Source organism: Pelophylax lessonae (assembly GCF_965119305.1).
Source record: "Pelophylax lessonae genome assembly, contig: HAP1_SCAFFOLD_261, whole genome shotgun sequence".
In the NCBI taxonomy this organism is placed as follows: Eukaryota; Metazoa; Chordata; class Amphibia; order Anura; family Ranidae; genus Pelophylax; species Pelophylax lessonae.
The window spans coordinates 181,671-207,437 of record NW_028120079.1 but is presented as its reverse complement, the minus strand read 5'-3'; the positions used below and the strand labels follow the sequence as shown (position 1 = coordinate 207,437).

General features: G+C 47.9%; 1 protein-coding gene across 1 annotated transcript in view; it reads right to left on the bottom strand.

The window, feature by feature from the left end:
- Positions 1–11,542, bottom strand: part of LOC309543594 (uncharacterized protein) — a 46,830-nt gene extending 35,288 nt beyond the window's left edge. The window contains exon 1 of the mRNA XM_082276055.1: positions 11,447–11,542. The gene's annotated coding sequence lies outside the window, so the exon portion shown is untranslated. The remainder of the gene's footprint in view (positions 1–11,446) is intronic.
- Between the last annotated feature and the right edge of the window lie 14,225 nt (positions 11,543–25,767).

Here is a 25,767-nt window from a genome sequence, read left to right as displayed (position 1 = left end):
TCTAGCCCCCGGCTTCTGGAAGCACAGGAGCAAAGGAACCAGCAACCTCACACCTTGCTGTCAAGGAGTAGAATGGCAGTTTCCCACCATCCCTGTGCTGAGTTCCCGGGTCTGTACACCTGCTGTGCCCATTATGAGGGGTTCCCACCATCCCTGTGCTGAGTTCCCAGGTCTGTACACCCGCTGTGCCCATTATGAGGGGTTCCCATCATCCCAGTGCTGAGTTCCCGGGTCTGTACACCTGCTGTGCCCATTATGAGGGGTTCCCACCATCCCTATGCTGAGTTCCCGGGTCTGTACACCTGCTGTGCCCATTATGAGGAGTTCCCACCATCCCTGTGCTGAGTTACCGGGTCTGTACACCCGCTGTGCCCATTATGAGGGGTTCCCATCATCCCAGAAAACAAAAAGAGAACACCCCATGGGACTTTGAATGAGATGGATGCAGAAATGTAAATGAGTAAAAAGCATAAGTATGCAGTAACAAATTTATTTGTACGTATAATACACGTAAATGCATATGGACAGCAGACATCAATACATAGTGTAAAAGCATGATAACATATTAACATCAATGAATAAGAGAATGACATATCCCTGCCCCCCCCCCCCTTTCTTCACTTCACTCCTTTCCTTCACCTTGGGTCCACAGTCTCTTCCCTGCACTTATGGTTTTGCCCCAACTGGTTTAGATTTTGTTACTGCATTATATTGCCATGCAATATCTTATTACTTACATATATATCCATATATCTCTCCAGTTACTATTATACCATCAAGCAGGATGTGGCACCCATCACCTATGAATTCTTACCTGGCCTTCCATTCTGTTGCCGTGCATCCACGCCCCTTCAGCTCCCGGACCAGACTTGATTTTTCACCCTGGGACGGTGCTCATCCACCATGTTCCAATTTTATAGCCGCATGTAAGTGCGACTCCCCCATTTGGGGTATACATACTCATGTTGTAGTCTCACAACTGCTGGCTAACTATATGCATATCCACATCCAGACTCATTCCATTTATTTTTGTATTTTTATACAGGCATACTACCTCATGCTCCTGATGAGTGGGCATATAGGACCCACGAAACGCGTAGAGCTCACACTTCAATTATGAGTTATGCATGTCATTCTCTTATTCATTGATGTTAATGTGTTATCATGCTTTTACACTATGTATTGATGTATGCTGTCCATATGCATTTACGTGTATTATATGTACAAATAAATTTGTTACTGCATACTTATGCTTTTTACTCATTTACATTTCTGCATCCATCTCATTCAAAGTCCCATGGGGTGTTCTCTTTTTGTTTTCTCCATAAAGAAAAAAAAAAAAATTTGGGATGGAGATGAGTTGCAATTGACAGAGTTTTGACCATTTCTTCTTTTTCAATGTTCCCATCATCCCAGTGCTGAGTTCCCGGGTCTGTACACCTGATGTGCCCATTATGAGGTGTTCCCACCATCCCTGTGCTGAGTTCCTGGGTCTGTACACCTGCTGTGCCCATTATGAGGAGTTCCCACCATACCTGTGCTGAGTTCCTGGGTCTGTACACCCGCTGTGCCCATTATGAGGGATTCCCACCATCCCTGTGCTGAGTTCCTGGGTCTGTACACCAGCTGTGCCCATTATGAGGGGTTCCCACCATCCCTATGCAGAGTTCCCGGGTCTGTACACCCGCTGTGCCCATTATGAGGGGTTCCCACCATCCCTGTGCTGAGTTCCCAGGTCTGTACACCTGCTGTGCCCATTATGAGGGGTTCCCATTGTGACGAGACCAATCGCGCCACTGGGCATTGGAGAAGCCTGGTTGCTCGCCTCCTGCAAGGTGACTATGGACCCTCTCTCATCAGCCCATGCTAAACGTAAACCCCATGGCAATTTGACTGTGTTTGTGGCATCTGAGCGCTGTTTGGATATGTTGAGCGCTCCGATCCAGGCTATCTGGGGATGGGTTGAATGTGGGGGTTCTGTTCAGTAGACTGGGAGTTATGCATTTTTGTGTCTTTTTGTGTTTCTTTAACCAATGTGGCTAATGGAGTCTTGCCTCTATCCTGGAAGCTAAAACTTATTCCTGTAAACTGTAAGGAACAGGAAGTCAACTCCTAATATGGTCATTCCAGGAAGTTCTGAGGAGACGGACTGTCTAAGGTGGCTCCCCATTCACCTTTTGTCAGGTGTGCTAATGACCTCACCTGTTGTCTGCTAAGAGATGTATTGACACTCAGAGTAATGTGTATTGAGGGCTCGTTAGGGAACCATTGTTCTGTGTCTGACTATAGTTTACATTGATTGCCCCCTGGGGCTTCTGTCTCCTTGCATTGGTCAAAGCTATCTGACCAATCCCTGTTGACTAATTTTCAAGTCCTCATTTGCATAGCAGCCCTCCTGGTCAAGCTATCTGACCAATCACTACTGACTCATTTTCGAGCCCTCATTTGCATGTCTGGAGAGGACCTTATGGGGGACTGCAGGTACTGTGAAATTGACCAATGGGAAAGCGGTTGTTGGGGGAAGGATGTTCCAAATTCTGTATAAAAGTGTGCTGTGTTCTTCCAATAAATGTTGTTCCTGTTTTACCCTCAACTCGGAGCTTTGTCTCGTTATTGGGGGGATTCACTGTATGCTGTTGGAGACTGATTGCTAGGAGTGTAAGCTGATGTATGCTTTTCCTGTTCGTCTGCTAGCAGCTATTCGTGAGGTTCCAGGTTGGAGTGCTATTTTGTATCCAGTTCGGGAGTTTGATGTTCTGCAGTAGCTGTGCCTGTCTCTCAGAAAGGGGCATATCGCCTAAACGGATTTTAACCCCTTGTCTGCTGAAATGGTCCGTAACACCCATCATCCCAGTGCTGAGTTCCCGGGTCTGTACACCCGCTGTGCCCATTATGAGAGGTTCCCACCATCCCTGTGCTAAGTTCCCGGGTCTGTACACCCGCTGTGCCCATTATGAGGGGTTCCCACCACCCCTGTGCTGAGTTCCCGGGTCTGTACACCCGCTGTGCCCATTATAAGAGGTTAATTTTGTTTATTGAAAAATCTTACAAACAACAACTTATATACAATAAAACCATAATAAATAAATTAATAAATAACATATTTACAAAATAATTAAATATAACTATACAAAACCAAAAACCAAACAAGAACATAATAAATAAACCAAATTGCGCACAGCATAAACCCTACGAGAGAGCCAGACTAAGGAACATCACCGTCACCATGCATGTAGCCTTTTATCAAAAATATATTTTATCTGAAAATCTAGGGGAGTGAAGCAAGGACAGAAAGAAAAGCCGCACACCCCGAGATCAACAGGCAGCAGCTACAGAGTCCTGATATTCCTCCACGCCTTTATCCAGGCCTCCTGCTGCCACCTGTCTTTCTCAAGACCCCGAATCTTCCCAACCTCACCCAGAATGTTCTGCACCACCACCTCAACAGGGAGGATTTTACTCCGTAAGGATACCTGGCACCGTGCACTCCACGTGAAATAACGGACTACTACACTAACTAAAAAAAGTGTTTCCAAATCATAATCCCGGCGAGTCTGGAATGCCCCATACACCCACTCTGCATAACTCATATGGGGGAGGAAGGGTACACTCAGAGCCCTCCCTACCCTCTTGTACACCTCTATATTAAAAGGGCACTGAAGCAAAAAATGATCCATGGACTCCACCGCACCTCCACACTCTACTCTCGGGCAGCCACGATCACTCACAGAGAGAAACTTCAGGTTGCCCTTCACATATAGTTTTCCATGGAAAGCGAGCCAAGCCTGATCCCTAAACTTCATTGGGATTCTCTCCAAATTAATCAAACGCAAACCCTCCCCCAAAACTAGGCTTGGGCAATCCCTTAAGGCCAGTGGTTCGCAAAAAACAGAGCTCATGATCCGCTTCTCAAGAAGTTTCCTTGGAAGAGATCTGATCTCCCCTGCCGTTACTTGCCACTGCCGAAGTATTTTCAAACACGGGGCAACATAAGTCGGGAGCTTATCATGCTTGACCCTCAGGCTTTTCACTGGCCCACCATTTTCCCAGTTTCGCAGAAAGGGCCTAAACCAGGACTGGAAAATACCAACCCACCCAGGCGGTCTCTCTGCCAACATGTTACCAAGGTTGTACTTTACAAACATCAGAGAGAAAAAGACTACAGGGTTGATCATTCCTAGACCACCCTCCCGCCTAGGAAGATAAGTCACACTCCTTTTGACAAGGTTTATTCTGTTTCCCCATAACAGCTGGAAGAAACAACTATAGATCCTGGTATAGAGAGACACTGGCAAAATGCAGACAAAACTGACATACAGAAAAATTGGAATCAGGTAACCTTTGATCAGATCAACCTTTTCCCTTAAGGAAAACCGCCAACTTTTCCAGCTCGCCACCTTGGCATTGGCATTCTCCAGCCTGCTCACCCAATTTGCATGACCATAGTCACCTGGGCCAAATTCAATGCCTAGAACTCTAATTTTTTGTTGGGGCTCCGGGAAGTCATCCGGGAGAACAAAGCTCTCACCTTCCACACCCATCCAGAAAGCTTCACACTTGTCCTGGTTGACCTTTGAACCTGATGCTTCCGCATACTGCCTTGTCACTGAGACCACCTCCTGCGCTTCCCCAGTCCCAGAGACAAAAACAGAAACGTCATCAGCATAAGCCACAACCTTCAAAGGAGGCTCACCAGCGATGCCCAAAGGTACCCCACACAATGGTCCACTCTCTAGCCTTCTAATGAAGGGGTCGATTGCAAACGCATATAGCAGAGGACTCAAAGGACACCCCTGACGCACACCTGAGCCAACCACAAAGGGCTGCCCAACCCAACCATTAACCAGAGGAAAGCTTTCAGCCCCTTTGTACAAAATCTTGAGCCAATCAATGAAACCCCCCTCCAGGCCATACTTGCCAAGAAGGAGCCATAGGTACTCATGATTAACCCTATCAAAGGCCTTAGCCTGATCCAATGTCAGCAGATATTTACCCCAACCAGCAGCCCTACAACGCTCCAAGGCCTCCCGGACAGCTAACACAGCTGAGAAAGTGCTTCTACCCTGGATTGCGCAGTGCTGGTGATGGGATAACAAATCGCCTGCCACTGATGATAATCGCCAGAAAAAAATCTTTGCCAGTATCTTTCTATCGACATTAAGAAGGCTAATGGGGCGCCAATTCTCAATCATCGAAGGATCTTTGCCCTTTGACAGAAGAACCACTGCAGATTGCCTCATGGAAGGAGGGAGAGAACCCTCATGCAAACAGCCATTAAAAACCTCCGCAAGGTGTGAAGCCAGGATCTTCTTAAAACATTTATAAAATTCGGCTGTCAAACCATCTGGCCCTGGCGTTTTCCTGATGGCTAGTTTATCAATAGCCTGGATCACCTCATCTGCAGTGATTTCATCTGTCAAATTCATCAAAGGAACAATATTTTCCAGACCTGGCGTAGAGTCCAAAAAACTCAACATCCCTGTCCGATCAAGGTTCTTTCCTCCCAGGAGATCAGCATAGTATGACCTGACGACCTCCAGGATCCCTGACCTAGACTTCGTCAGAGAGCCCGTACTGTCCTTCAGGCCATTGACCGTCTTAACTGCTACGCTCTGTTTACAATTCTGGTAAGGGTCAGGCGAATGGTATTTCCCATAGTCCCTTTCCTGAACCAAAGAGGCGTGCCGGTCATATTGATGGGTCCTCAGGAGGAGCTTCACCTCAGAGATCGCCCCAGAATCTCCTCCATTCGATACAAGGCGGTCAAGTTTCCTCCGCAAACGCTGGTAGGTGATATACTTATCTTGCTGTCTCTTTCTCCCTATGGCCTTGAAAAGCCTAACAGTCCGCTGTTTTATAAGCTCCCACCATTCTGACTTACTGTTGCAAAAGTCTAGGATAGTTACCTGTGCCTGAAAAAATTCCTCAAAGGATTGTCTTACTTCCTCGTCATCCAGGAGGGCCGAATTCAATCTCCAGATACCCCTCCCCCTAGGTGGCACGCCTGAGGCATTCAGAGTCAAATATAGAATACAGTGATCAGAAAACTCCACTGCCCGACAAACAGGTGCCGAAAAAGCAGAGTCCTCCTTTAAAAAAAACCTATCTATCCTACTATGACTATTACCTCGCTGAAAAGTGAACCCCGTGCTGTCTGGGCAGCGCTTAATGTGCACATCTACCAGACCTGCTTCCCTAACCATTGCATTTAGGAAAAGGCTGTCATAGCCCAGCTTATCTCTGAAACCTCTCCTGTCTTTAGGCCTAGTAATGGTGTTGAAGTCACCTCCAAAGATAACCTGCTGAGCCGTAAAAAGAAAAGGCTTAATCTTTGTAAAGAGGCATTTCCTGTCCCATTTTGTCTGGGGACCATAGATGTTAATCAGGCGCAGGTCCTGCCCCCTCACAGAGACATCCAAAATCATGCATCTCCCAATCTCTACCTCAATTACCCGTCGGCATGTTACCATACCGGAAAAAAGGACCGCAACCCCGCTGTAAGGCTCGGCCGCAAGAGACCAAAAGGAGGGACCACGCTTCCACTCCTTCTTTGCCAGATGTATATCAGCCAGATTACTGAGATGGGTCTCTTGCAAAAACAAAATGTCAGCATCAAACTCGCTGAGCAAAAATAAGGCCATATGACGAGCACTCACTGATTTTAAGCTGGCAACATTAATGGTTGCCACTTTTAACGGAGTGGGAACTGCCATTAGGATAATTGAGGCAGCCGTTTCTTAGCCTGACTACTCTCTCTCCCTGGAGAACCAGTGCGCTTCAATGCACCCTGGGACTCATCATCCATAGAAGACGCTGTACTCAACGAGTCCCATTCATCGTCATCATCTGACAGGACCCCAAACTTATTTTTCAAGGGCAAAACCTTAGGACTTTGGGCAACTGAACACCTTTTTTTTTTTCTTTTGCCCTTCTTCCTTTTCTCCTCCAACCATTCCACATCATCCTTGGACAAACTGCAAATTACAGTCTCCCCACTCTTAGCCTCCCCTTCACCCCCACTCTCCCTTACCTTATCTGCCACCAGGCCAGCCTCTTCACCATTTTCCCCACTCCTCTGCATCCCCTGGTCCCCAATAGAAGCCCTGAAATGTCGAGGGGGTGGGACTGGCACTGCACTTGATGCCCCTGCATCAGCACCTCTTGCGGCCTCTGCAATTTTGGAGGACATAGACACAGAAGGATTGGACACATTCTCGGTAACTGATACATGCAAACGCACAGACTGGGGCGCCACAGATTTGGAAGACACTGACACACTGGGAATTGGCACAGACTGGGAAATCACAGACTGGGAAGACACAGGCACACTAGGCAAACGCACAGACTGGGAAGACACAGGCACACTGGGCAAACGCACAGACTGGGAAGACACAGGCACACTGGGCAAACGCACAGACTGGGAAGACACAGGCACACTGGGCAAACGCACAGACTGGGAAGACACAGGCACACTAGGCAAACGCACAGACTGGGAAGACACAGGCACACTGGGCATTGGCACAGACTCAGAGGGAATCGCAGGCACCCTAGCTGCTGAGCTCTGAGCATCCTCCATGTCCAGGCGGAAGAACTCTCTCATGAGCTCAGGCTGGTTATGCATTGCCTCGGGACACTGGCTATAAGGATGCCCAACCGAATTGCACAAGTTGCACCTTATAATGTTGCAATCCTTTGCCAAATGCCCTAAATCCTGACACAGAGAGCATTTCATCACTGGACAGGAGGATGCAAAGTGCCCTTTATCCCCACATTTATTACACAGTTTTGGCTGGCCTGGATAGAAGATGGTCAGTCTGTCCCTCCCCAGGAAAGCTGAGGATGGCAGATGCTGGATGACATTATCAATAACCCTCAGTTTTAGCTGCACAGACCATCCCCCCGTCCATATTCCTCGGTCATCCATAATTTTGTGTAAGGGGCTCAGGATGTCTCCATATCTCCTCAGCCATACAGATAAATCCCCTTGTGGTATGGACTCATTGCGCACAAGAATCGTCACCATTTTAATAAGTGGCTGACGTGACACAACTTTGGGGATGAGCCCTCTCCAGTCCGGCAGGCTCCTACACACATGTTCATATTTCTCCCAAAATATGTCCAAAGACTCCGGACGGATAAAGGACAAATCATACTCATAGGAGCCGGTCGGACTGATCAGGGCGAAGATATCTTCGGGTCTAAACCCCATCTGCAGAATCTTATCAACCACAGCTCTCCTATATGGGGGAATACCTTCGCCTTCCCATCTGAGCTGAACCACATTCCTCCTTTTAAATAGTGAGGAAGATAAACCATTTCCATGCTCCCCCCTACCAGATCCTGTAGCAGCACCAGCATAGGTTTTCCTCCCAGACACACCAGTAATTACAGCATTGTCCTTAGACACAGCCACACCTGCTGACAAGGAGCCTGAAACATCCCTTGCAGTCTTTGGAGCAGCAGAGACAAGACCCACCCCCTCCCCCTTCTCTAAGCACTCAGCTGCTTTCCTGGGTTCAATCACAGTTTTTTTTACTGCAGAATCCCCAACAGTTGTAGCACTACTGCTCCCAGCATCTCCTGCACCATTTTCAGGAACAACAGCTTTATTTGGGTCAGGAAAAGCCTTTGCAATGTCCGTGGTGCTCCTCTCTGCAGACACTTCAACCAAAAGCTCAAAGTTATTTTCAGTTTTCCCACCAATCGCATTTAAAGTTTTTTTAGCAGGTGCATCAGGTTGCACTGCATGCTGCACATTGTCTATGGGTGTGGGCTGACAGCCCATAGCACTACAACCCTCAGCAAGCACATTGTCATTAAAGTTCACATCACCACCTTGCACACACACTGTACCTGCTTGCTGTGTTGTTACCTCTGCAGTGTCATGGTTGATGGTGGGATCAAACTTCCTCCTGGTTGTTGCAGGCTTCATGGTGAATTTTCCTCTCTCCACAGGTCTCTCTTTCATAGGGCGAGGAACGGTATCCATCTCCTCATCTGAGGAATCCGCAGAAAAATGTAACTTTCTTCCATCCAGAGGGGTTTCCAGCTCAGCGATGAACTCCAACATGCCAGTACCCCCCTCAACCTCCTGCTCAGATGTTCCACATTGCTGCTGCAGAGGGAGGGAGACAGAGGCCTCCGCCATTGGGGGCTCAGCAGATGTCTGAGGTGTTGAAGAGCTGGGCTCATCCTCCGGGCCCACTTTCTCACTCTCTGCTGACTCTGTCGGTACCTGCATCTCTTCACTGGCTGGGTCACTCTCCATGCTGGAAACGGCTCCTCTCCTCATACGGCTGAAACGTTCCTCATTCCTGTATTTCTCCTTAAAAGCTCCGCTACTTTCCTTCAGAGAGCTCACCAACTCTTTCTGCTTCCTCAAAGCTTGCTCCAAGTCCTTTAATTCAGGCCTCAGAGCCGGTCTCTTCTTACTGTACAGTTTGGCACAATACAACTTTTTCTTTTTAAATTCAGTTTTTAAAGCTGCCAATTTCTCCTCCTCTTTCTCAATCCTTGTCAGCTTGTCCACAATCCTCTGTCTAAAGGTAGATAGGGATTCACCCCTCCTTGGGCCGAGCTCCATGTCTTCCATAGGCTGAGGCCTAGTCTCAGGCCTATCCAGGGGGCCCCCGCCGGGGTCCTCCCCAGGATCCAGCATCCCTCCTGGGGCAGAGAAACAACTCTAGCCCCTGGCTTCTGGAAGCACACGAGCTAAGGAACCAGCAACCTCACACCTCGCTGTCAGGAAGTGGAATGGCAGTTTCCCACCATCCCTATGCAGAGTTCCCGGGTCTGTACACCCGCTGTGCCCATTATGAGGGGTTCCCACCATCCCTGTGCTGAGTTCCCAGGTCTGTACACCTGCTGTGCCCATTATGAGGGGTTCCCATTGTGACGAGACCAATCGCGCCACTGGGCATTGGAGAAGCCTGGTTGCTCGCCTCCTGCAAGGTAACTATGGACCCTCTCTCATCAGCCCATGCTAAACGTAAACCCCATGGCAATTTGACTGTGTTTGTGGCATCTGAGCGCTGTTTGGATATGTTGAGCGCTCCGATCCAGGCTATCTGGGGATGGGTTGAATGTGGGGGTTCTGTTCAGTAGACTGGGAGTTATGCATTTTTGTGTCTTTTTGTGTTTCTTTAACCAATGTGGCTAATGGAGTCTTGCCTCTATCCTGGAAGCTAAAACTTATTCCTGTAAACTGTAAGGAACAGGAAGTCAACTCCTAATATGGTCATTCCAGGAAGTTCTGAGGAGACGGACTGTCTAAGGTGGCTCCCCATTCACCTTTTGTCAGGTGTGCTAATGACCTCACCTGTTGTCTGCTAAGAGATGTATTGACACTCAGAGTAATGTGTATTGAGGGCTCGTTAGGGAACCATTGTTCTGTGTCTGACTATAGTTTACATTGATTGCCCCCTGGGGCTTCTGTCTCCTTGCATTGGTCAAAGCTATCTGACCAATCCCTGTTGACTAATTTTCAAGTCCTCATTTGCATAGCAGCCCTCCTGGTCAAGCTATCTGACCAATCACTACTGACTCATTTTCGAGCCCTCATTTGCATGTCTGGAGAGGACCTTATGGGGGACTGCAGGTACTGTGAAATTGACCAATGGGAAAGCGGTTGTTGGGGGAAGGATGTTCCAAATTCTGTATAAAAGTGTGCTGTGTTCTTCCAATAAATGTTGTTCCTGTTTTACCCTCAACTCGGAGCTTTGTCTCGTTATTGGGGGGATTCACTGTATGCTGTTGGAGACTGATTGCTAGGAGTGTAAGCTGATGTATGCTTTTCCTGTTCGTCTGCTAGCAGCTATTCGTGAGGTTCCAGGTTGGAGTGCTATTTTGTATCCAGTTCGGGAGTTTGATGTTCTGCAGTAGCTGTGCCTGTCTCTCAGAAAGGGGCATATCGCCTAAACGGATTTTAACCCCTTGTCTGCTGAAATGGTCCGTAACACCCATCATCCCAGTGCTGAGTTCCCGGGTCTGTACACCCGCTGTGCCCATTATGAGAGGTTCCCACCATCCCTGTGCTAAGTTCCCGGGTCTGTACACCCGCTGTGCCCATTATGAGGGGTTCCCACCACCCCTGTGCTGAGTTCCCGGGTCTGTACACCCGCTGTGCCCATTATAAGAGGTTCCCACCATCCCTGTGCTAAGTTCCCGGGTCTGTACACCCACTGTGCCCATTATGAGGGGTTCCCACCACCCCTGTGCTGAGTTCCCGGGTCTGTACACCTGCTGTGCCCATTATGATGGGTTCCCACCACCCCTGTGCTGAGTTCCCGGGTCTGTACACCTGCTGTGCCCATTATGAGGGGTTCCCATCATCTCTGTGAGGTCTCTGGTAGGGGGGCGGTGTATAGAGGGGAGATGGAGCCCCGTCCTTTTCCCTCTCTCTGTATATTAGTCCTCAGGTATGACATTGGAGCTGCCGTCCACTCACCAAAGGGATTGGTTGTTCCCGTCTCACAGCGTCCCGGATCGCACATGTGTGATTATATGGAGGCATCACCCTTCCTGGGAAAACAAGGGAATCAGATAGAGTTACATACAATATCTGCAATCATTATCACCCCCTATCTCTGTATCCCCCTCTAACTCCCTTCCCCCACTCCCATCCCCCCATCCCTCCCTCTTTATCCCCCTCTCCCATCCCAATCTCTGTATCCCCCTCTTTCTGTATCCTCCCCCTTCCCCTCTATTCCCCTCTCACTCTCACCCCCTCTCCCACCCCCCACCACTCTCTCTTTATACCTCCCTGTCCCCCTTTCACCCTATCCCTCCTCTCCCATCCCTCTCTCTTTATACCTCTCTATCTCCCTCTTAATCCCCTTCCTCTCCCATCCCCCTATCCCACTCTCTTTATCCCCTTTCCTCCCCCTCCCTTACCCCCATTCCTCTCTCTTCATCCCCCTCTCACACTCTCCCCGCTTTCCCATCCCCCTCTCATCCCCCATCCCTCTCTCTTTAGCCCCCTCTCCAATCACTCCATACCTCTCTCTGTATCCCCCCTTCTCTCTTTATCCCCCTCTCCCTATGTATATAGGTGGGTATGAAATCTCTCTATATACAGTATATAGAATTATATGGGTGATACAGGACACATATAGGGAGTATATACTCCCCTCTCCCATCCCCCCATCCCTCTCCCTTTATTATCCGCTCTCTCTAATATATATATATATGGGGAGGAATATAGGGAGGTATACGGGGAGGGATATAGGGAGGTATACGGGGAGGAATATAGGGAGGTATACGGGGAGGGATATAGGGAGGTATACGGGGAGGGATATAGGGAGGTATACGGGGAGGAATATAGGGGAGGTATACGGGGAGGAATATAGGGGAGGTATACGGGGAGGAATATGGGGAGGAATATAGGGAGGTATACGGGGAGGGATATAGGGAGGTATACGGGGAGGAATATAGGGGAGGTATACGGGGAGGAATATAGGGAGGTATACGGGGAGGGATATAGGGAGGTATACGGGGAGGGATATAGGGAGGTATACGGGGAGGAATATAGGGGAGGTATACGGGGAGGAATATAGGGGAGGTATACGGGGAGGAATATGGGGAGGAATATAGGGAGGTATACGGGGAGGGATATAGGGAGGTATACGGGGAGGAATATAGGGGAGGTATACGGGGAGGAATATAGGGAGGTATACGGGGAGGGATATAGGGAGGTATCTCTATATATAAAGTATATACAGATAAATATTATAGATATCCCCCTCCCCCGGTACACATTGTATAGGAGAACCCCTCCCCCATATAGAGTGCAGCCAGGCGATGGGCACACATACCTGGATACACTTCCCTATGGATGGGCTGCAGGATCTGGGAGAGGGGCGGGCTCTGCAATGCATGCTGGGAGAGGAGAAGTGAGGCATGATGGGAAATGTAGTCTGTGTCTGATCTCCACAGAATTCCCATCCTCCATCGCTCTGTATGAGGAGAAAGAGAGAAATCCAGGGGGAAATAAATATCCTACTCTCCGGAGGAAGAGGAAATCTAATATACAATTCTACACTACAAATCTCCTAAATCTATTCCTAATATACAATTCCATACTACAAATCTACACCTCAAAAATGGAGAAAGATCTGGGAGTCTTGGTTGATGATAGATTAGGAAACAGCATGCAATGTCAAGCGGCAGCTGCCAAAGCCAGCAGAATATTGGCATGCATAAAGAAAGGGATGTATTCCAGAGATAAGACTATAATCCTTCCACTTTATAAAACTCTGGTCCGACCGCATCTGGAGTATTCTGTCCAGTTCTGGTCGCCAGTCCTCAGGAGGGATGTGTTGGAGCTGGAGAGAGTCCAGAGAAGGGCAACTAAACTAATTAGGGGATTGGAGGACCTTGACTATGAAGAGCGGCTGCAATCGCTTGATTTATTCTCCCTGGAGAAGAGACGCCTGAGAGGGGACATGATAGCAATTTATAAATATCTTAATGGGGATCCCAGCTTAGAAAAAAAGCTATTCAGTCGGAAGGATTGCATGAGGACTCGAGGACATACAATGCGATTAGAGGAGAAGCGTTTTAACCTCAGGCAACGCAGGGGGTTCTTTACTGTTAGGGCTACAAGATTGTGGAATTCTCTACCACAAGAGGTGGTTTCTGCGGGAAGTATGGTGGCTTTCAAAAGACTCTTAAGGGCCATACACACTATAAGATTTTCTGAAGACTTTTTCCTTTAGACTTACCAAAACCAGATAATATGAGGTCAAACCTAAACACTTTCAATTTGTATGCAATCTGACATGCCCTTGCACTACATAGAAAAGGTAAATCTGAAGTTAATCTAACCACAAAAGTTGGATAGTGTGTATCCAGCTTTAGACATACATCTCAAGGATCAGAACATTGAGGGGTATGTGAGATGATTGCGGCCACACACCTACACAGGGGACTCCGCCCACACACACCTACACAGGGGACTCCGCCCACACACATCTACACAGGGGGAACTCCGCCCACACACACCTACACAGGGGGAACTGGATGGACTATTGTCTTTATTCAACCTCACCTACTATGTAACTATGTAACCTAATATACAATTCTATACCACAAATCTCCTCCTAATATACAATTCCTACTTATATAGAGAGTCAGTCTTAGAGCAATTCCATCTACTTCAACCAATAATTCACATACACCCCTATATACACACCCCTATATACACACACCCTTATATACACACCCCTATATACACACACCCTTATATACACACCCCTATATACACACACCCTTATATACACACACTTCTATATACACACACCCTTATATACACACCCCTATATACACACTCCCATATACACACACTCCCATATACACACACTCCCATATATACACACTCCCATATACACACTCCCATATACACACTCCCATATACACTCATCTATATACACACTCCTATATACTAGGGATTGACCGATTATCGGCAAAGCCGATATATCGAGGGCCGATATGCACTTTCCCGATATATCGGAATCGGCCTTTTGATTTACCGATATTGCCGATATTTCGGAAAGTGCTGTACCGGAGTGATGTCTGCAGCTAGAGGCATCACCCCGGTACCGGCGTCCATAGCCGACGGTCAGCTGTCTTGTAATGACAACCGATGCGGCTGAGCAGCCGCTCGGCTGTCATTACAAGGAGCAGAAGGGGACGTCCCCCCCTCCCGAAGCCTTCCGCGGCTCGCCCGGGACTCCTGTCCCACCGGGAGACCCGGGCATCCTACCTTCACCGGGTCTCCATTTCTTTGAATTCGGCGCCGCAGAGTACCCGGAAGTGATGTCATGAATGACATCACTTCCGGGTAGCCCGGCCGCTGAATTCAAAAACTTACAGCAGTCAAAACAGCCAAACTTGGCGTTTTGAATGCTTTTAAGTGCAGAGGAGGGGTTTGGGGTCTTTAAAACCCCCAGATCCCTTCACCACAGTACCTGTAGACATTAAAAAAAAAATAAAATGTAATGTCCGAAAATATCGTCCAATATCGGCCGATATCGATATCCGATGACCAAAATATCAGTATCGGTGGTAAAAAAACGATATCGGTCTATCACTACTATATACACACCTCCATATACACACTCCTATATACACACTCCCATATATAAACACTCCCATATATACACACTCCCATAGCAGGGAAGGGGTTAACACTGTTGGTGATCAAGGGGTTAAATGTATGCCTCATGCTTACTGACGTGTGTGGGGGAGGGCGTTATGTGACACAGACACAGATCGCAGGTTTAGCTATGCTGAATCCTGTCATCTCTCCCTGTCTGTCACAGAGAAGATCCGCCTGATTTGTTTACACAAGCAGGCGGATCTTCTCACATTTTCCCAGACGATCGGGGAAGAGAGACAGTGATCGCCGCCTCTCCTCCTCCAGCCCGACTCCCGCTGAGTCTAAACACAGCGGGAGCGAGCCTCCGGAGGCACGCGTGCGCCACCAAGACAGCTAGGAGTCCAGCGTCGCTGGACCCAGGGCTGCCACTGTGCCGCAGTAGCAGCACGATGAGCCGTCCTAAAGTGGTTAAAATTAATTCCTTACCCCCATCAAAAGTTTCCCCAAAGAGCGATCGTTCCATCAGCTAAGCAAGAGTCCTTTTAGGATTTAAAATGAACTCCTTACCCCCATCAATAGTTTCCCCAAAGAGCAATCGTCGGTCAGCTTTTCAAGGGATTTTTTCAAAGGGAGTGCTTCACCGCTGCGGGAGGAGCCTTTACCGCCACTTACACAGCGTCCGTGGTTGTAGCCAGAAGCTTGCCGGAAGTAAGCAGAGCTGTTGCGCAGGAGAGCTAGGCGGGACGCGCACGCCTACATGCCTAAAACATCTTATCCAGCAATGACAGAAGAGGGAGGGAGAAGAGGGGCCAGAAATCGATTATTCTGGGGTTCGCATCATAACCGAATTGGAAAAGGCTGCATCGCGATGCATCGATGCGCCGAATATTTTCAACACCCCTAATATATATATATATATATATATACATATATATATATATATATATATATATATATATATATATATATATATATAGTGATCCTGTAGCAGTAAATGTGCTATAGGGAGGTCAGCAAGTGGGTAATTAAGATCACTGTTTATGTTACTTGTTCATTAGATGTACTTATATTACTGTTTACAGTTTGCATTGTTTAGGATGGCATGATCAAGCTCTTGCCTGATTTTGTGTGGTATATATTCTGTGTGAATTTACAATAAAGTCATTTCCAGTTTGCACCTAAGCTAGTGTCGTCTAGTTCTTGGGTGCAATTCTCACCTCTAATTCCTGGTTCCAGAGTGGAGGAAGCCCCCTGTACTGTATATCTTGACAGAGGCACCAAGTCCACGTGCCAGGTAATCTGTCACACTTCTCTTCTAAAGAGAGAATACAATCAGTTCCTCTAATCTCTCCTCATAGCGGACCTCCTCCATGTCCCTTCTCAGAACTTTCTCCAGTTCCCCCATATTCTTTTTGAGAACTGGAGGCCAAAACTGATCTGTCTCACTCTGTCTCTCTCTCCTGTAAGGACATTATTTCTCTGCATAGCTTGGTGTCATCTGCCAAAAACTGAAATCCCACACCATCTATCATTTATAAATAGATTAAAAAGTAAAGGTCCCAGCATTGAACCTTGGAATACAACACTGATAATTCTGAATCTTGCGGCAGCTCACCTATAACTCTGAACCTTGGAATACACCACTGATAACCATAACCTTGAGGTAATCCAATGATAACAATGAAAAACTTGGAGTTCACCACTAATAACACTAAACCTTGGGGTACACCACTAATAACACTGAACCTTGGGGTACACCACTAATAACACTGAACCTTGGGGTACACCACTGATAACCTTAGACCATTCAGAGTAAGAATCATTACCCACTACTCTCTGAATTATCTGTTAGCCAATTTTCTATCCATTTACAAACCGATCTTTCCAAGCCAGTAGACCTTACCTTACACATTAGCCGTGTGTGGGGAACTGTCTCCAAGTATACCACGTCCGCAGCCACCCCTCTGTCCAAGTATACCACGTCCACAGCCACCACTCTGTCCAAGTATACCACGCCCACAGCCACCCCTCTGTCCAAGTATACCACGTCCACAGCCCCCCCTCTGTCCAAGTATACCACGTCCACAGCCCCCCCTCTGTCCAAGTATACCACGTCCACAGCCCCCCCTCTGTCCAAGTATACCACGTCCACAGCCACCCCTCTGTCCAAGTATACCACACCTACAGCCCCCCCTCTGTCCAAGTATACCACGTCCACAGCCACCCCTCTGTCCAAGTATACTATGTCCACACCCCCTCCCCGTCCAAGTATACCACGTCCACTGGCACCACTCTGTCCAAGTATACCACGTCCACAGCCACCCCTCTGTCCAAGTATACCACGTTCACAGCCACCACTCTGTCCAAGTATACCACGTTCACAGCCACCACTCTGTCCAAGTATACCACGTTCACAGCCACCACTCTGTCCAAGTATACCACGTCCACAGCCCCCCCTCTGTCCAAGTATACCACGTCCACAGCCCCCCCTCTGTCCAAGTATACCACGTCCACAGCCACCCCTCTGTCCAAGTATACTATGTCCACAGCCCCCCCCCCCGTCCAAGTATACCCCATCCACAGCCATATGCAGAGCTGAAGAAGGGATAATAATAACTTTGCCTTCTCTTTTACCCCAATCACCCACTCCAGATTATTTTGTAAAGGGCCTACATGCTCAGACCTGACCTTTTTACCATTTTTTTAAAGAGATTTGGAGCTTTGTCCTACTTTTGCAATCTGTCATTCGTTTTGAATTTTTGCGTCCTTGGTTTCCTTTTTACATTGTCTGTTATATTCTTTATAACATTTAAACGATGATAGTGTTCCTTCATTTTTATATTTTATAAAAGCCCTTTTCTTATTATTTATAGCTTTTCTAACTTTGGCTGTGAGCCACATAGGTTTTATTTTTAGCCTTTTAAAGTTATTGCCCATGGGAATATACTTTGCAGTGAGATCACATACAGACTTTATAAAGAATTCCCATTTCTGTTCTGTGTTTTTCGATGCCAATATACCCTCCCAGTCTAAGTTTTGGAGAGCAGCCCCCATCCTTAGAAAATTTGCTCTCTTAAAATAATTGTTTTTATATTTCCTGTATGTTTTTCTTTTTTTGCTTACAGCTAACATTAAATGAAATCATATTATGCTACCCAGATGTTCTTCTTAATATTGGTAATCAGCTCTGCATGGTTTGAGATTACCAGGTCAAACAGAGCATCATTTCTAGTCGGGGCCTCTATGAATTGCACCATAAAATTGTCTTGTAATAGGTTTATACATTTTCTCCCTTTAACTGTCCCTGCAGTGCCATTACGCCAGTCAATTTCTGGGTAGTTATCATCCCCCATAATGACTTGCAGCCCTTTCTATTTGTGCAAGGAGCGGAGTCTCCACCTCCTTATTAACACTGTGCGGGGCATATAACAAACTCCAATGATAACCTTTGTAGTACGCATACCCATGTGCAGTTCCACCCATAACGGTTCAGTCAGACTCATCACACTCCATCAACTAGTTCCTCTTTCACACTCGCTTTGAGATAATTTCTCACATAGAGACAGACACCACCACCCCTCGGTTTTACCCCATCTCCCCGAAAGAGAGCATAGCCAGGTATAATAATAGCCCAGTCATGTAAAGAATAAAGCCAAGATTCAGCAATACCAATTAAGTCATAGGTCTCCTCGTGCACCAAAGTGTCCAACTCACCTATTTGGCATGGCAGACTTCTGGCCTTGGTGAACAAACACTTTAGTTCATTGTCACATTTTGCACACTTATGTTCTATATTTTTTATTTTAGTACAAATAGTACCATTTCCAATGGTTGTTTATAACATGGGAAGCTTCATATCACCTGCAATAGCCCCCCCCCCTCCATTTAGGTGCAAACCATCTTTAGTATATAGGTTGTACCCCAATGAAAAGTCAGCCCAGTGCTATAGAAACCCAAATCCCTCCTTCTTACACCAGGTCGTTAGCCATGCATTCAGCTCTCTAATCACCCCGTCTTTCATGTGCTGCACTTGGCACAGGCAATATTTCAGAAAATATCACCTTGGAGGTCCTTCCCTTCAACTTGCAGCCTAGTTCATTAAATTGGAGCCTCCACCTTCCATGTATTCTGTATACTTAATAATTTGGTGACAAATTATTCTAACAGCTCTTCTAAATATCGAATCCCCTATTACCACCAACTGTCTAGGCCTACCTGCACTACCCTCACTACTCCTACTAGATAGGCTGCTCTCCCGGCTGTTTATCTAGTGCTGCCACCTCTGAGCTTGCCACCCCCACATCTTCATCCAACTTGGCCTTCCTTTTCTGTGAGCCCATACCACTCACTCTCACTACAGTAACCCATCTTCTTACCTGATAATCCTGACTTACCCCTCCACATCAACCCTACTAACCCCCTGTTCAGTGAGCAGAGAACCCCTTTCAAGGTTGTCCAGTTCTGCCCAGTGTTGCACTCTGTATCCCTCCTCCGGCACACACACATTGGTCTCTCCCCTGTATCCCTCCTCTGGCACACACACACACATTGGTCTCTCCCCTGTATCCCTCCTCCAGCACACACATTGGTCTCTCCCCTGTATCCCTCCTCCGGCACACACACATTGGTCTCTCCACTGTATCCCTCCTCTGGCACACTCACATTGGTCTCTCCCCTGTATCCCTCCTCCGGCACACACACATTGGTCTCTCCCCTGTATCCCTCCTCCAGCACACACACATCGGTCTCTCCACTGTATCCCTCCACCGGCACACTCACATTGGTCTCTCCCCTGTATCCCTCCTCCGGCACACACACATTGGTCTCTCCCCTGTATCCCTCCTCCAGCACACACACATCGGTCTCTCCCCTGTATCCCTCCTCCGGCACACACACATTGGTCTCTCCCCTGTATCCCTCCTCCAGCACACACACATCGGTCTCTCCACTGTATCCCTCCACCGGCACACTCACATTGGTCTCTCCCCTGTATCCCTCCTCCGGCACACACACATTGGTCTCTCCCCTGTATCCCTCCTCCAGCACACACACATTGGTCTCTCCCCTGTATCCCTCCTTCAGCACACACACACCGGTCTCTCCCCTGTATCCCTCCTCCAGCACACACACACATTGGTCTCTCCCCTGTATCCCTCCTCTGGCACACACACACACACACACACATACATTGGTCTCTCCCCTGTATCCCTCCTCCAGCACACACACATTGGTCTCTCCCTTGTATTCCTCTTCCGGCGCACACACACACACACACATTGGTCTCTCCCCTGTATCCCTCCTCCAGCACACACACATTGGTCTCTCCTCTGTATCCCTCCTCCCGCACACTCACATTGGTCTCTCCCCTGTATCCCTCCTCCAGCACACACACATTGGTCTCTCCACTGTATCCCTCCTCCAGTACACACACATTGGTCTCTCCACTGTATCCCTCCTCCAGCACACACACATTGGTCTCTCCACTGTATCCCTCCTCCAGCACACACACATTGGTCTCTCCCTGTATCCCTCCTCCAGCACACTCACATTGGTCTCTCCACTGTATCCCTCCTCCAGCACACACACATTGGTCTCTCCACTGTATCCCTCCTCCAGCACACACACATTGGTCTCTCCCCTGTATCCCTCCTCCGGCACACACACATTGGTCTCTCCCCTGTATCCCTCCTCCAGCACACACACATTGGTCTCTCCCCTGTATCCCTCCTCCGGCACACTCACATTGGTCTCTCCACTGTATCCCTCCTCCGGCACACACACATTGGTCTCTCCCCTGTATCCCTCCTCCAGCACACACACATTGGTCTCTCCCCTGTATCCCTCCTCCAGCACACACACATTGGTCTCTCCTCTGTATCCCTCCTCCAGCACACACACATTGGTCTCTCCTCTGTATCCCTCCTCCAGCACACACACATTGGTCTCTCCCCTGTATCCCTCCTCCAGCACACACACATTGGTCTCTCCTCTGTATCCCTCCTCCAGCACACACACATTGGTCTCTCCACTGTATCTCTCCTCCAGCACACACACATTGGTCTCTCCCCTGTATCCCTCCTCCAGCACACACACATTGGTCTCTCCACTGTATCCCTCCTTCAGCACACACACATTGGTCTCTCCACTGTATCCCTCCTTCAGCACACACACATTGGTCTCTCCACTGTATCCCTCCTCCAGCACACACACATTGGTCTCTCCACTGTATCCCTCCTTCAGCACACACACATTGGTCTCTCCACTGTATCCCTCCTTCAGCACACACACATTGGTCTCTCCCCTGTATCCCTCCTTCAGCACACACACATTGGTCTCTCCACTGTATCCCTCCTTCAGCACACACACATTGGTCTCTCCCCTGTATCCCTCCTCCAGCACACTCACATTGGTCTCTCCCCTGTATCCCTCCTCCAGCACACACACATTGCGGATGCCACTCAGTGCACTTCTTGCTGCATGTATGCGTTCCTTGATGAACCAATCGAGGGTGAATACTGCTGTGCAAGATGTGAGCGACTTGTTGCTCTGGTAGACCAGATCCTGGACCTACAGAACACAGTGGCAACACTGCGTGGCATCAACAACCTGGAAAGGAGCTTGGACATTACCTATCAGGCGCTGGCAGGGGCCAGCATAGAGGAGGGAGGAATAGAGGGGACGCAAGCAGCAGAGGTATGCAGCTGGGTGACTGTTAGGAAGGGTAGAGGGATGAGTGCCAGGGAGGCCAGTCCTGAGTTGGTACACCCTAACAAATTTGCCGAGTTGCAGGTTGAGGGGGATATCAGCTCAGAGGTGGCAGAGCTGGAGCATGCACCCTCCCCCAGCTGCCAGGGGAGGGACGGCTCCAGGAAGAAGGGGGGCCGTAACTCAGGAAAGGTTAGAAAGGTTGTGGTAGTGGGGGACTCAATTATCAAGAGGACAGAGAGGGCAATCTGTAAAAAAGATCTCGTGAACCGAACAGTATGTTGTTTACCGGGCACCCGCGTTCGGCATATCGCAGATCTGGCAGACAGATTGTTGTGCGGGGCTGGGGATGACCCAGCGGTCATGGTGCATGTGGGCACTAATGACAAAGTAAAAGGTAGGTGGAGGATCCTTAAGAACGATTTCAGGGACTTAGGTAATAGATTGAGGAAAAGGACCTCCAAGGTGGTTTTCTCTGAAATACTGCCTGTACCTCGAGCCACACAGGAGAGGCAGAAGGAGATTAGGGAACTTAACAAGTGGCTGAGGAATTGGTGTAGGAAGGAGGGGTTTGGGTTCCTGGAGAACTGGGCTGACTTCTCAGTCGGCTACCGGCTCTTTAGTAAGGGTGGGCTGCACCTTAATGGGGACGGTACAGCTCTTTTGGGGAGAAAGATGGCCACCAAGTTGGAGGGGCTTTTAAACTAGGAGACGGGGGGAGGGCTCAGAAGTAGAGTCAGTCAGGAGGGAGCAGAGGACTGAAGGCAGCTGTAGGGTCAGCAGCGACAGTAGGTCCACAATGTCAATTGGTAGGTCTGTGCGGGAAAACCTCAGACCAAACAGGAATAAACATAACCACCAATTGCGCTCAACTTCCGTAAAACTAAGAGGGGTATATGCTAATGCCAGAAGCCTAGCTAATAAAATGGATGAGTTGGAAATATTAGTACATGAGGAGGACATAGACCTTGTGGGAATAACAGAGACTTGGTTTGACCCCTCACAAAAGCTGGCCAATATCCAAGGGTATTCGGTGTACCGGAAGGACAGGGTAGGAAAAAGAGGGGGAGGGGTATGTCTCTATGTCAAGAACAATATAAAGGTGATAGAAAGGAGTGACATTACGGAAGGGATGAGTATGGAGTTAGAATCTGTGTGGGTTGAACTCCATAGGGAAGGAGAAAAGGGGAAAGTAATTGTGGGGGTTTGCTATAGGCCACCTAAACAAGGGGAGGAGGTAGAGCTGGAATTCTTAGCACTAATGAGTAAAGTGGCAAAATTGGGATCAGTCATCATATTAGGGGACTTCAATTATCCCGACATTGACTGGGATGAGGGGACTACACACTCACAGAAGGCCCGCCTATTCACAGAAACCTTACTGGATAATTACATGTCACAGTTGGTGGATTCCCCTACCAGAGAAAACGCAGTCCTGGATCTATTGATCACTAATGACCCAGACCTAATCTCGGAGGTAGTAGTCCAGGACAACCTGGGCTCTAGCGATCACAGGATGATCACATTTAGTGTAAATAACAATATAACAAGGCAAGTGGGGAACATAAGAACCCTAAACTTCAGAAGGGCAGACTTTCCAAAATTGTACTCATTGATGGAAAGGGTAAACTGGGACCAAACCCTGGGATCACTGACCACAGAGGAAAAATGGGAATGCTTTAGGACCATATAAAGCAAAGGCATCTTGCAGTGCATTCCTATGGGAAATAAATTTAGAAGAGACAAAGCCAAACCTGGCTGGCTAAACCGTAACGTTAAAAAACTTATTAGGGGAAAAAAATTGGCCTTCAGGAAATAGAAATCAGAGGGCACAGTATCGGCTTTCGAGCAATACAAGGAGGAAAATAAGAAGTGTAAACACGAAATCAAGATGGCTAAAATCAACTTTGAGAGACAAATAGCGGAGGATAGTAAAAAAAAACCCAAAGAAATTCTTTAAATATATCAACAGCAAAAAAACTAAGGCAGAGCACATTGCACACATAATTAGCGATGATGGGGGGATGGTTACAGAGGACACTGAAAAAGCAACCGTGCTGAATGCTTTTTTCTCGTCAGTCTTTACACAGGAATCGGAGGGGTACACTGAGCATGACTGTATGGGGTACACTGACCATGACAGTATGGGGTACACTGACCATGACTGTATGGGGTACACTGACCATGACTGTATGGGGTACACTGACCATGACTGTATGGTTAGCAGTAATACACAGGACTTGCCACTATGGCTAACAGAGGGTGAAATCAGGGAAAGGCTGGATAAACTTAACACAAACAAATCACCAGGCCCGGATGGCGTACATCCGAGAGTACTCAAGGAACTCAGTAAGGTTATATCCAGACCACTGTTCCTGATCTTTGCTGACAGTATTAGGACAGGAGATGTACCAGGGGAGTGGAGGAAAGCTAACGTGATTCCAATATTCAAAAAGGGCCAGAGGCATATCCCGGGAAATTATAGGCCTGTCAGTTTGACATCAATAGTATGTAAACTTCTGGAGGGGATGATAAGGGACTATATCGTAGAGTTTGCTAAAGACAACAACATCATCAGCAGTAATCAGCACGGGTTTACAAATGGGCGTTCTTGTCAAACCAATCTCCTAACATTCTACGAGGAGGTGAGCTGTGAGATAGATAGGGGCAGACCAGTGGATGTGGTGTACTTGGATTTCGCTAAGGCGTTTGATACAGTTCCCCACAAGCGCTTAATTTATAAAATAAGGTCTGCAGGTATCGACAGCAGGGTTTGCTCTTGGATACGGAATTGGCTTAAAGGGCGTGTCCAAAGGGTGGTAATAAACAGCGCATACTCAGACTGGTCTGAGGTTGTAAGCGGGGTGCCCCAGGGCTCAGTCCTGGGACCAACCTTGTTCAATTTATTCATAAACAGCATTGAGGACGGGATCAGGAGTTCGATATCAGTTTTTGCAGATGACACAAAATTGGGCAGGGCAATAACTGCACAGCATGAAGCAGATATCCTACAGAATGACCTGGACAAAATTACAGAGTGGGCAACGACATGGCAAATGAGGTTTAATGTGGAGAAGTGTAAGGTTTTGCACTTGGGGACTAGAAACATAAAAACACAATACACGTTAGGAGGGGAACCCTTGGGGGAATCAAAAATGGAGAAAGATCTGGGAGTCTTAGTTGATGATAGATTAGGCAACAGCATGCAATGTCAAGCGGCAGCTGCCAAAGCCAGCAGAATATTAGCATGCATAAAGAAAGGGATGTATTCCAGAGATAAGACTATAATCCTTCCACTTTATAAAACTCTGGTCCGACCGCATCTGGAGTATTCTGTCCAGTTCTGGTCGCCAGTCCTCAGGAGGGATGTGTTGGAGCTGGAGAGAGTCCAGAGAAGGGCAACTAAACTAATTAGGGGATTGGAGGACCTTGACTATGAAGAGCGTCTACAATCGCTCGATTTATTCTCCCTGGAGAAGAGACGTCTGAGGGGGGACATGATAGCAATTTATAAATATCTTAATGGGGATCCCAGCTTAGAAAAAAAGCTGTTCATTCGAAGGGATTGCATGAGGACTCGAGGGCATACAATGCGATTAGAGGAGAAGCGTTTTAACCTCAGGCAACGTGGGGGGTTCTTTACTGTTAGGGCTACAAGATTGTGGAATTCTCTACCACAAGAGGTGGTTTCTGCGGGTAGTATAGTGGCTTTCAAAAGACTCTTAGACTTACATCTCAAGGATCAGAACATTCAGGGGTATGAGAGATGATTACAGCCACACATACCTACACAGGTTGAACTAGATGGACTATTGTCTTTATTCAACCTCACCTACTATGTAACTATATGTAACATTGGTCTCTCCACTGTATCCCTCCTCCAGCACACACACGTTGGTCTCTCCCCCATATCCCTCCTCCGGCACACACACATCAGTCTCTCCCCTGTATCCCTCCTCAGCTGC